The sequence below is a fragment of the Macaca thibetana genome, chromosome 3 (genome assembly GCF_024542745.1).
Source record: "Macaca thibetana thibetana isolate TM-01 chromosome 3, ASM2454274v1, whole genome shotgun sequence".
Lineage (NCBI taxonomy): Eukaryota > Metazoa > Chordata > Mammalia > Primates > Cercopithecidae > Macaca > Macaca thibetana.
In genome coordinates, this window is record NC_065580.1 from 53,452,635 (window position 1) to 53,465,619 (window position 12,985).

At 47.0% G+C, this 12,985-nt stretch overlaps 2 protein-coding genes across 8 annotated transcripts in view; both read left to right on the top strand.

The window, feature by feature from the left end:
* The window catches only part of EFCAB10 (EF-hand calcium binding domain 10), a 312,208-nt gene that overhangs the window by 180,686 nt on the left and 118,537 nt on the right, over positions 1 to 12,985 (top strand). The gene's annotated exons all lie outside the window — the stretch shown is intronic.
* The window catches only part of ATXN7L1 (ataxin 7 like 1), a 272,684-nt gene that overhangs the window by 178,767 nt on the left and 80,932 nt on the right, over positions 1 to 12,985 (top strand). The window contains exon 1 of one of the 7 annotated variants that reach the window (XM_050782683.1): positions 5,523 to 6,330. The exons of the other annotated variants lie outside the window; for them this stretch is intronic. The gene's annotated coding sequence lies outside the window, so the exon portion shown is untranslated. Of the gene's footprint in view, positions 1 to 5,522; positions 6,331 to 12,985 lie in introns of those variants that run through there. 7 annotated transcript variants of the gene reach the window in all.

Consider the following 12,985-nt stretch of genomic DNA (forward strand, 5'->3'; position numbering starts at 1 on the left):
AAAAAAAGTACAGTGGAATGAAGATCTTTTGGAAAGAGCCCTGTTCCAATGTGGCTACATCTTTTTAAAGATTTGGCATTATAAATGTTAAATGGAAAGCCTTTCTACCTTCTCCCTAACTTGAACCACAAACAACTTTTTAGAAACACCAAATTTGATGCATATTTAATATAAAGATATTCACTTTCCAGATATGCCTAGTAAGGTATACATATATCTTTGTAATTCAGATTAAGAGATATTTCTTTTGTTCATGCAAAAAATGTATTTAAAACACACAGCAAAGTTTCTATGCTCTGGCTAGGCACTAGCCTGCAAAGATGGCTGAGACTCAGAACCTGCTCTCAGGGAACTTCAGTCCAGTGGTCTGCATTCCAGTCAACCCACATCTAAGACTTTTACCATAAAGTCATCTTTCAAACTGCAATGCAGTACAGGCTAAGGCTGGCTGACACTGATACTCACTCTCCCCCAAAATCTGGTGTATGGCCAAGCGCGGTGGCTCACGCCTGTAATCTCAGCACTTTGGGAGGCCAAGACAGGCGGATCACTTGACCCCAGGAGACCAGCCTGAGCAGCATGGCAAAACTCCATCTCTACAAAAAAATAATAAAAATTAGCCAGACATGGTTATGCATGCCTGTGGTTCCAGCTACTCAAGAGGCTGAAGTGGGAGGATCACTTGAGCCCAGGAGGTCAAGGCTGCAGTGAGCAATGGTCACACCACAGCACTCCGTCCTGGGCGACAGAGCGAGACTCTGTCTCAAAAAAAAAAAAAATTTATTTTTTAAAAAGAAAAATCTAGCATATGTGGTCCCATCAATGCAAAACTGACATTGTGACATCAGTTACAACGTCTTGGTTTGTGGGCCACATCACAAAGGATTAAGCCAAAATCTAGTTGCTGGTATGATCAGGCAAGACTGGCTTAGCCCCTGTGAATCCAGGTAACAGGGCATAAGTGAGGCATGTTGAGTCGAGTGCGGACACTACTGGGAAGTCTGCATGGCAAGGTCAGGCACTAGAACCCAAGCATTGAAGCCAAGCCTGCAACCAGTAGCAGCCACAGCTACCAACATGCTTTCCTTGCCTCTGTATCTCCCAAAAGCTCAGGCGCCATCCTGTGTTGGCTCCATCCTCTTTTTGGCCAGCTTTCCACATGTTCAGACCGTGCTGGTCCCTGCCCAGCTTCCTCCTCCACATATGGAGTCTGATACGGCTTCCTTCACTCGGAGGAGTATAAACATCCGGGGCATGGGCAGGGGGCCCCAGCTTTATCCTCAATGGGCTGCATGGAATGAGCCCTCCAGCATTTCCCAAACTCCCTTCTCTATCTGCATCAGCAAAACAGCGTTTGTCTGGTCTGTGGTGGAACTGCTTTTGTTAAGCATGCAGTCTAACTACAACAGATTTCTGCTAATATTCCATATCTCCCTATTAGCGCACTTTAATTTGATATGACAAGTTCGGTAGCTAGGCCTCATGGACTTTCAGAAGTTCTGATTTTAAATAGCCTACGCTGTCTTTCCTTAATATGCCAATGCTTGTCAAATCATGTGTCCTTTTTGGCTTCAAAAAAGTGGGAGTGGGGTGGGGCTCTATGATCAGAGAAGTCACATGTTACATGGAAATATACTCCTCACTTTATACCTTGCAAGCACACGAGTTTCCCTGCCAAGACTGTTCTGATTCACCTAGCACCATATTCTTTCAGTCAGCATGGATGCAAATGTCCTCTGGTTACCAAACCCACCTAAAGAAACCCCCTTGAGAGTGAGTATTCACTAGCAGTGGGAAGCACTACATATACTTCCCACCAAGCTGCAGAGCATTTCCAGTCAACAGGAGCATGTAGATTTCATTAGTCTTCATGACCTTCATAACAGTCAACGTGAAGTCCACCTTGACACGCAACTTCCCTGGCCTTTGGGTGTATGTTTTCTTATGTTGTACTATCAGGGAGAAAGAAGTGTGACAGGCAGATTCATAAGGGGGTGGTAGAATGCTCTGTAACTTCCTAACCATCACCCCCTGACAGGCTCCCCTCTGCATTCTACATTCAACATCTCTGATCCTGGCCCCGAACCTTCACTTCCTGACAGACACCTCCATTCATCGCTACCTGCAAACCTGCTGGCCATCTGCAGTAACCCACCACCCTGTCCCTCAGAGCAAATGTCCAACGCCTGCAGTGAACCTGCTTAGCCTGTGTCACTTAATAGTAATATCAGCCCAGATTCAGCTGTGAGTGTGTCCAGTTGGCATGGACAAGGGAACATGACAGTGGAAACCTACATTTGGTCCAATGTCTTCAGTGACCTGTTGCAAAGAACTCAGCAAAGGCCTAACTGTGAAACATCTGTTAGAGAAGCGATCCACCAAACCATATGCTAAGCTAGATCCCCTCTACATGTGCAGTGGTGCACCATGGACATACAAGCTTCATAACGTACAGCTGTCAGGCCTGCTGGGACATTCCACTTCACTGCTTCTTAGACGGATTCGGTAAGGAACCAGAGGTTGGCATTTAGGTGAACTGATCAAATCAAAGGACAGGGTGCGAACTGGATCAAGACGATTGTTTTCCATTGAAATAGTAGCTCTGGAGTGCAGATGTCCAAAGCTCCCCCTACACTGTGGAAAGAAACCCTTCCGTGTTAGGCACATTCACCGTGAAACACTAGAAAAGCCATGAAGACAGGGAGTGTTGAGAAAATTGAGGGCGATGTTGTGCTTTTATTTTATTTAATGTTTATTTATTTTAAGAGGGAGTCTTGCTCTGCACCCAGGCTAGAGTGCAATGATCTCAGCTCACTGCAACCTCCGCTTCCCAGATTCAAGCAATTCTCCTGCCTCAGCCTCCCAAGTAGCTGGGACTACAGGCACCAGCCACCACGCCCGGCTAATTTTTGTATTTTTAGCAGAGACGGGTTTCAGCATGTTGGCCAGGCTGGTCTCGAACTCCTGACCTCAGGTGATCCACCGCCTTGGCCTCCCAAAGTGCTGGGATTACGGGCGTGAGCCACCGTGCCTGGCTGAGGTTGTGCTTTTACAGTCAAACAACTCCATTGGCCATTTTAGTTTTATTATTTTCTCTGGAAGCGCCATAGAGGGAAGCAAGGAGGGCCGGGCCAGGAGTTGGAAGACTTAGTGCTGTTTGTAGTTTGCAGTGTGGCCCTGGCCAAATCACGTAGCCTCTCCAAATCCCAGTTTACTTGCCTGTGAAAATGGGAATAATAAAGTCTGCCCCTTTTAAGCTGCTTTGTGAATAATGAAGCTGCACACCAGCATACGTTACCAGCCATGAGGCTGAGACCCAGGATTGGACATCAGAAAGCTTTCCTGGGTGTGTAACTTGGAAAGTCACAGGTTTCTCTGAGCCCCGTTTCCCTCCTTTATAATGGCGGTAATAATAGCTGCCCTTACCACCTCACAGGATCAAATAATGTAATGTGCGTGAAAGAAACATAAACTGTGGGGTTTTAACCCACAGAAATCCTGGGGCTACTTTAACGGTTGCTGACCCCGAGGACAGGGCTGATTGAAGACTCACTTCTCAGCCAGGCGCGGTGGCTCACGCCTATACTCCCAGCACTTTGGGAGGCCAAGGCATGTGGATCGCCTGAGGTCAGGAGTTGGAGACTGGCCTGGCCAACATGGTGAAACCATCTCTACTAAAAATACAAAAATTAGCCAGGTGCAGTGGCACGCGCCTGTAGTCCCAGATACTGGGGAGGCTGAGGCAGGAGAATCACTGAACCCAGGAGGCGGAGGTTGCAGTGAGCCAAGATGGCACCACTGCACACTCCAACACGGGCAACAGAGTGAGACTCTGCCTTAAAAAAAAAAAAAAAAAAAAAACGCTCATTTCTCCCTCAGGACCTGAAACTTCTCTTACTACATCCCTTCCACCCTCCTCCTTTCCCCACCTCAGACTTCTTCCTCCACTGCTCCTTCCTTGGTCTTGGATGTGCTAAGTTGCCTTTGCTCTTCTCCTGTGATGTGTCAGGCAACTGCTGCATTTCACTCCGGGGTGGCTCCATTTCAGATCCCAGTGAAACAGTTTCTATATATAGTGGGTAATAAAATGTGGGTTACTTTGAGAGGAAAGAGAAAGCCACCATGTGGGTTCCTGTTCACCACCATGGCGCTGGTGGCCCCAAAACCAAAGGAGCAACCTTTGCTCTCCAGAACAAATGTGAAGCTGGCCCACAGTCACCGTGGCTTTTCCAAACAGCCTGTTTCTACTTACTCATGACTTTCCCCAAAACCTGTGGAGTGGGAAGGGAGTGACATTGTATTCTTCAAATTAGATGGATGGATGGATGGATGGATGGATGGATGGGGCATTAGATTTAAGTCCACCCAGCAATTTAAAATTTCTCACTCGGTCAGACACGTTAGCTCAAGCCTGTAACCCCAGCACTTTGGAGGCCCAGGCGGGAGGATTGCCTGAGGCCCGGAGTTCAGGACTAGCCTGGGCAACATAGTGGGATTCTGTCTCTACAAAAACTTTAAAAATGAGCCAGGCATGGTGGCAGACACCTATAGTTCCAGCTATTTGGGAGGCTGAGGCAGAAGGATTCATTGAGCCCAGGAGTTCCATGCTGCAGTGAGCTATGATGGAACTACTGCACTCCAGCCTGGGCAAGAGCGAAACCTTGTCTCTATTTAAAACAAAAACAAAAAAAATTTTCTCACTCTTACATCCACACACAGGTTCTCTTGGAATTGTTTTCTGAACTCCTCAGGTAACTAAAATTTTATTTGGTTAATTCTCTTGGTCCTACAATGAGATACTGCTTGATGCACTCTGGGAAAAATGGAAAAGCCTGTTAAAATAAGCAATTTAAGAAGTGTTTCTGCTGGGCATGACGGCTCATGCTTGTAATCCCAGTGCTTTGGAAGGCCAAAGCAGGAGGATCGCTTGAGGCCAGGAGTTTGAGACCAGCCTGGTGGGAAGACTCCATGTCTACAAAATATTTAAAAATTAGCCAAGTGCAGTGGTTCAGCTGCTTAGGAGGCTGAATCAGGAGGATCGCTTGAGCACAGGAATTCAAGGGTGCAGTGAGCTCTGATGGCACCCCTGCACTTCAACCTAGGTAGCAGAGCAAAAGGTCTCTAAAAAAGAAGGAGCTGGGTGCGGTGGCTCATGCCTATAATCCCAGCACTTTGGGAGGCCGAGACGGGTGGATTGCTTGAGGTCAGAAGTTTGAGACCAGCCTGGCCAACATGGCGAAACCCCCGTCTCTACTAAAAATACAAAAATTAGCCATGTGTAGTGGTGCATGCCTGTAATCCCAGCTACTTAGGAGGCTGAGGCAGGAGAATCGCTTGAACCCAGGAGGCAGAGGTTGCAGTGAGCCAAGAAAGCGCCATTGCACTCCAGCCTGGGTGACAAAGCCAGACTCCATCTTAAGAAAAGAAGGAAGGAAGGAAGGAAGGAAGGAAAGGAAAGGAGGGAGGGAGGGAGGGAGGGAAAGAGGGAAAGAGGGAAGGAAGGAGGAAAAAGAAAGAAAAGAAAGAAAGATTCAGCCAGCATGTCCCTTTCTTTTTCTATGGGATTTACCAACTGACAAATTCTAGTGCTCCTGCCATCACCCCCAGATGTGCAGTAAAGCCTCCACATTTGCAACATCTAAGTCAATCTCTAAAAGATGCTTCGAGGAAGCACCCAGTTCCTTCTGCTAATAACTGCAGTGTGTCATGTGACACCTCCCCCTCCCCCAACCAGTTCTCTCTGAAAACTACCCACCCACCCCACCAATAAAGTAGCATGACGTCTGTCCTTCAGCTGCCAATATCTACATTTCCTTCAAGGTGGTAATCTTTTGCTTTTGTTATTTAAGTTCTTTTTTATTCTTAATTGTTACCCAATTGCTTTGGGGTTTGCATAAACAGTTAACGAAAACACCCGCACGAGGCAGCCAGTTCGCTTTCTGTGCTTGTTGTTCTTGGCACTGGGTCAGTTCTATGAACTTCTGGTGTCCAACTGGTAGGACCTGAAACTCTGTGTTTAACAAGTGCCTGTAGTCAAAACAGTTGGCGTGTGCAAGCACGGATAGCTGGTATTGACTGCAGCTGGTCAGCCGTCGGGCTGTGCACCGTGCAGAATACCGAATCACGTTGCTCTGTTTTGGGGCTGGGCTTTTGTTGTTGTTTAGTCGTTGCGATTTTTTTCCTCCTTTTTCTTTCTGTCTCTCTCTTTTTTTTTTTTTTTTTTTTTTTTTTAATGACATCCGTGCTAATGTGGATCGCGTCAGGTTCCAAAAGTACAACATGTTTACAGTCGTCGTAGCATCAGATTAAGTTGGCAGCCTGAGTCTCTCTGTAAGTGGTTTTAGTTTACATTTCTTCTTCTAGCAGGATGTTTTGCATAATTTTGCTGATCCTAGGTTATTTATAGACTTTTTTTGAAGAAACGGGGATGCATAAGAGTTTCTGTTCCAACTATGGAAAGTGAAATTTGTTTCTCCACTTAGAGAAACGGCAGTCTATGTGCAGCAGAGGGTTATTTTAGCTTCTGATGATTAATTTCTTAGGGGTCACTTGATAACATTTCAGAGAGTCCTAGGACGTGTTGTTTTCCTTTAGTCGTTCACAAACGGAGTAAAATGAAAGTAATGATGCCATTTCCTCTGGGGCGCTCCTCGAGGGTGGATGCAGTGATTGGGTATTGTTTCAAACGTCTGAAATGAGTTTACAGTGGTTGTTTTGTCAAACTGCCGCTAGCAGTGGCATTTGGTGACCCAAAACCTGCCCGAGGGCTAGTCTGCAGGACTCAGAGTCATGGGGGAGGGGACCGGAGGAAGGACAGACACAGGGAAGTTACTGGATCTTAGTTTGTCCCCACCTAAATGACAGTGATATGCAGATGTTTATCACATTTTTAAAAGGATGATTGACTGCAAGATGGCATACCGGCTCATGCTTTATCTGTGTGATTTTCTGGCCTGGTGGTAGCATCTTTGGGGGCCCATGTGCATGTTTTGAATAAGAACTAAAGCTTAGCGAAAACACTAAGCCAGAATTAGCACTCTATAAAAGGGTTTCCCGTAATATTTACTAGAACAGTTGGCTAAAAATTACCGTGCTTGGCCCACTGAATGGCTGTGTAATTAAATCAGCCCTTGATATCGTACCTTGAGCACCTCCCATCTCGGAGTCTGCAGCTCCTGGAATTTGCATGAGTAAGTAGCGCGTTCATCAGCATAATGAGTGTGGAGTCCCAGTCTAATGGTCCAGGAGAACCTTGTAAATGAGACACTTCATTGTGCCTCGGGTTAAATATTTTAAATTAAACAAATCGAAAAAGAAGGAGAAGACGACAAACATCATTTAGGCTTCACGGAAGGCCTTCTGAGGAGCGGGTCTGCTTAGAACCAGGACCTTGAGTCCCACACAGATGGGTCCATCCCCACCCCCAGCATCACATGAATGAGAACGGACAGTGAAAACGGAAATTTCCAAGGTGGTAAATGTGACCGTTAGGCTGAGGCTTGACGTAGTTCTAACTGCTGAGTGCTGTCAGGAGAGGATTTCTTTTCTTCTCCATGTTTCTCTCATTCATATGAATGCTTTTTTTTTTGCTGGGCACAGTGGCTCATGCTTGTAATCCCAGCACTTTGGGAGGTCGAGGCGGGCGGATCACCTGAGGTCGGGAGTTCGAGACCAGCCTGACCAACATGGAGAAACCCTGTCTCTACTAAAAATACAAAAAATTAGCTGGGTGTGGTGGCACATGCCTGTAATCCCAGCTACTCGGAAGGCTGAGGCAGGAGAATTTCTAGAACCCGGGAGGCAGAGGTTGCTGTGAGCCAAGATCGCACCATTGCACCCCAGCCTGGGCAACAAGAGCAAAACTCCATCTCAAAAAAAAAAAGTGCCTTGTCTCCTCTAACCTTGCAGAAAATAATGATGAGGCTTCCTTGCTTTAGGTCTTTGACGTTTAGAGTGTGTCCTGTGCTTTCTCACACTGGCCCCACTAAGCTGGTGGGGGCCAAGTCCAGCCCTTTGGTCCTAGGAGGGAAAGCCTGGCTTTGAGGCCTGGCTCACACAGGGGAGCTGAGAAGCTAAAACTCAGGCTCGGACATGATCCATCGGACCTTCGCCTCCTCATGCCCCCATTTGCTGTGGGCTAACTAGCTATGACGTGATGCTAAGGGACTCTTTGTTCTAATTTGATTCAAACCTGCCCCTGTGTATGGGGCCTCTGTTCCACCTCCCTGTGCCTCCTCCGTGTGTCTGGTTGGGACCAGGAGGACTTTAGGCCCACCTTCGGAAGGTGTCAGGCTTGAGGTGTGTGTTGGTTTGTATGCATCTCAGCAAGGTATGATTATAGGGGCTCCCCCGGCTGTGTCAATAACCCCCACAGCCCAAGTGAATGGAAAGATGTGAAGAGAACCTAAAGGCCTTTTGTTGGAGCTAGGAGGAGTGGCAGTGAATACTGAAAGGCTTTTGCATTTGAATGAGCCAAACCCGCCCACCCTGCCATCCTTGGGAAAGTAAAGGCCCCTCAGCTCTGTCTCCTAGAGCACGTTGCCCCTCCCAGGCCCTCCAGACACTGGTCTGCCAATACCTTAGAAGCACCCTCCTTCCTCACTTTGATTCCTCCCTCCAGCCCAGCCCCAATGACATAGCTGCTGTTAAAACATAATTGATCCGGAGCAGCTGGGCCCCTTAGCAGCAGTGAGCATTTGTGAGCCCACCCCTTCTCTCTTGGACCCTGGGGAATGGTTCTGTCCACCCTACACTCCAGGAAGACCGAGGCACCCAGGCAGAACCTAGAGACCAGTGAATTCCCCGCCAAAGGCAGCACTGGGCCAGATGGTCTGTGTAATTTCGTCAAACCATTGAGAGTCTGCTAACAGTGACCTCACTTTGCCATTAGTCCATTCACCCCCAAGGTCTTGTCTTTTCTGGAACAACACCCATGACATATAGATTAATTAGAACGAGTAATCAGATTACTTTTTGGGTAAGAGGTGAAACAAGAAAGTAAGCTGATAAAAGGAGTTGGTCACTCCTAGACTATGGCCTGGAGTCATAACTTTTCAGACCAGCTACTCACACCTGCTCCTTGTACTTGTAGAGTACCTCAGCTTCAGGTCTTCAGGACAGGCAGACTTTGCCAGTTGTCAGCGATTAGGAGATTTGTCTCACCTTGACCTTGCTGTTACTGACCATGGGTTCTTGGGTACTCGGTGCAATAGAAATTGACATGAGGCCAAAAGAGCCTTCCCAGACAAGGCTTCATTGGAGCTTATGCCCGGGCATAAGGTAGAGAGAGAGAAATCCGTGACTGACCCTCTGAAAAGAGCCCATTGGGATTTTTTCTTCTTTTTTTTTTTAATTGACACAGGGTCTTGCTCTGTGTTGCCCAGGCTAGAGTGCAGTGGCATGATCACGGCTCACTGCAACCTCTACCTCCTGGACCCAGGTGATCCTCCCACCTCACCCTCCCAAGTAGCTGGGGCTACAGGCACATGCCACCATGCCCAGCTAAGTTATGTATTTTTAGTAGAGATGGGGGTTCCTCCATGTTCCCCATGCTGGTCTCAAACTCCTGAGCTCAAGCCATCCGCCCGCCTCAGCCTCCCAAAGTGCTGGGATTACAGGCATGAGCCACCGCACCCAGCCCCAGTTGAGATTTTTTTATTAGGTGAACCATAGGAATTGATATCAGGGTAGGGTATGCAGGCTGGGCTGGGCAAAGCATGTGAGGGGGTAGGGTATGCAAGTCAATGTATCTGGTTGTGATGATTGTCTTGAGTCATGGGCCATCTGGTGGTCTGGCTGGCAACAACAAGGCTGTAAATCAGTTGTTCAGCATTCCTTCCTGAGGTGGGACACTCTGCAACCTTGGTTCCATACTTTGGATCTCTTAAGTCCAGTTCCTGGAATTATTTAAGTAAAAGGCATGGTTAAACATTATAAGAGCACCGAAGAACAATATAGAATAGCTGTTTTCTTTGTATGACTAAAGCCTTGGAGTGAGTGGGTATGGTGTCAGTGAGGTAGTGGTGTGGGTCTCGCGGTCAGTGGGAATGCATGAAAGAATGCTCTCGTGCGGGTAGCTGAAGCCAGGCTGCATTTCTGCTCTGTCACACTGCTCTGAAACACAGCCCAAGGAGGAGGATGCATCTCCTGGGCCTCTGCCTCCGTCCTGTACTTTTTCTCCCTGATCTGGTGAACTTGCATGGTTTTTAGGTGAACCAATTGTCTTGGTACGGTAGGGCTGTCATAACAAAATGAAACAGCCTGGGTAGCTTCAACAACCAAAGTTTATTTTCTCACAATTCTGGAAGCTGGAGGTCCAAGATTCAGGTGGCGGCAAGTTTGGTTTCTCCTGAGGCCTCTTTTTGGTTTGCAGATGGCTGCCCTCTTGCCGCCTCTTCATGTGATCCACCCTCTGGACTTGTGCCATTGTCGTCCCTTCCTTTTCTTAAGGACACCTATCCTATTGGATTAGGGCCTCATCCTAATGGCCTCATTTTAACTTAGTCACCTCTTCAAAGACTTTCTCTCCAAATGTGCTTATATTCTCAGGTACTAGGGATTAAGACTTCAACATATGAAGTCTGAAGTGGACAAATTTAACCCATAACACCAATTGACCAAGCCTGGTCCTGCCTCAGCCTCAGAACACTGCAGGAACCTCCATGGGGTACAGATTCATCTGTGAGTTTTTTCCTCTCATGCATCCGTTTATAGAACCAGGCACCATCTCTGTGTGGGTGCATAGTCAAAGGAAATGCAATGAGAGAAAGACAGGAATATGTTTAAAAGTCATCAGTGGCTATGAAAGTCTGAATTCGCTTTCATGTGGCTTATAATGATTCTTAGGTGACTGTGGCAGCCCACCTGTCTCAAGAGAGACTCTTATTAGGGATAGGTTGAGTAAGGGAAGCTTGTGGACCAGTAGGCTCCAGAAACGATGTCAGGAATTGTTACCTTCCCTTCTGGGCCCCTTCCCTCCCATCGCCTTTCTGGGCCAACTCCCTGATCTGTTAATAGATTCATTGGCATAAACCTCTCAGTGTCTTGCCAACAATTACATATAGATACAGACGGTGCCTGACTTACAATGGTTCGACTTATGATTTTTTGGTTTCAAGATGGTACAGAAGTGTCATGCATTCCGTAGAAACTGTACGTCAAGTACCCATGTAACCATTCTGTTTTTCATTTTCAATATAGTATGCAATACATTACATGAGATATTCAGCACTGTATTATAAAATAGGCTTTGTGTTAGGGGATTCTGCCCAACTGCAGCTTATGTTCTGAGCACATTTAAGATAGGGTAGGCTAAGGCTATGATGTTCAGTAGGTTATTGTATTCAATGCATTTTTTTTTTTTTTTTTTGAGATGGACTTTCACTCTTGTCACCCAGGCTGGAGTGCAATGGTACAATCCTAGCTCACTGCAACCTCCACCTCCCGGGTTCAAGGGATTCTCCTGCCTCAGCCTCCCAAGTAGCTGGGATTACAGGCGCCCACCACCATACCCTGCTAATTTTTGTATTTTTAGTAGAGATGGGGTTTCACCATGTTGGCCAGGCCGGTCTTGAACTCCTGACCTCAGGTGATCCGCCTGCCTCAGCCTCCCAAAGTGCTGGGATTACAGGCATGAGCCACTGTGCCCGGCCCTTAAATGCATTTTTGACTTACGATATTTTCAATTTATGATGGGTTTATCCAGATATAATCCCATTGCAAGTCAGAGAGCATCTGTGTTTTTTTTTTTTTTTTAATCTGCCCTTAGTGTTCATTCCCCCTGGAAGTTGGGAAACGAACCTTAGATGGATGAGGAGAGGAAAATTCATTTATGTTAGTTGTTGCCTCCCATCTTAATGCTGCTTTCTTCCCAGAGGCATGTGGTTGGCCATGCCATTTCCTCTCCTTCTTCCCCTGCTGTGGAATATCCTTGATCCTGAGATTCTAAAGGCCAACAGGTGGCCTGTGACCATGCTTTGCAAAATGTTTCCAAGATTGGTTTTTAGTGAAGACCATTTCTTCCCTGAAGACACCAACATCCTCAGCTGGAGTGAGAACAGGGTTTCTGAGAGCCTGCCCTGAGAATGTCAGAGCCTAAAGCCTGGTGTTCTTAGAAACCGCCATCCATGATGGAAGCTCAGGGATTGACTGGGTCAAGTCATAGGGGAGCTAAAAGCAACCCTTGTGGCCCTTCATCACCTGCCGGTTCCCTGCTGCTAATACTCAGGTCCTGGTCTACTAGGGGACCCTGTAGAGAAAGTGTGTTCCCACAGGCTAAGGGGCCCCTCTGCGAGTATGGTAGGAAGACCCACTACTTTTTCTTTATAAAGCCAGCTTCGGCTTTGGTCTGAGATGAGAGAGGAGGTGATTGCTACCAGGAGAGGAGATCAGGAATCTCATTATCGAAGTAATCCAGCTGCTGTGTGCTGAAAGACCTGTTCCTCCTGGCAGCCTGAGTACATCTATAAGTTCCTCCTTGGCTTCTCAGGCAGGTTTCTGCCAATGGAAATGGTATCTTGACTTATTTATAACAGTAATCATCATACTATTCTTTTATGTTTGCATAGTCTGACTCAACTTTGAAACCTCTTTTACATGCCTCATGTCATTGACTCTTCCCTATAGCACAGGAGAGGGGAGGTACTGCTAACCTCAGAGCATGGACATTCTGGAAGGAGAGCCGGGATTTAGACTCCAGCTCTTAGATGTCAGTGCTCCTTCTATTGATTACAGCTTTCTAATGTCTGTATATGGTTGCCAGTAAGGAAGGTAGTTTGGGAATTGGAGAACCATTTATTATTGTTTTCTCTTCTCCATACTAAAGGCAGTGTTGGACTGCTCATTGTGTGTAATACCCTGCTTGAAGAGCTTCGCACTTAACCTTCACAACCAACAGTAAGAGGAGGCCTATCATTAGTCCCATTCGTCACAGTCACCCACGAGGTCCTACCAGGGAGATGAAGAAATGTGGGCCACATGAGACACC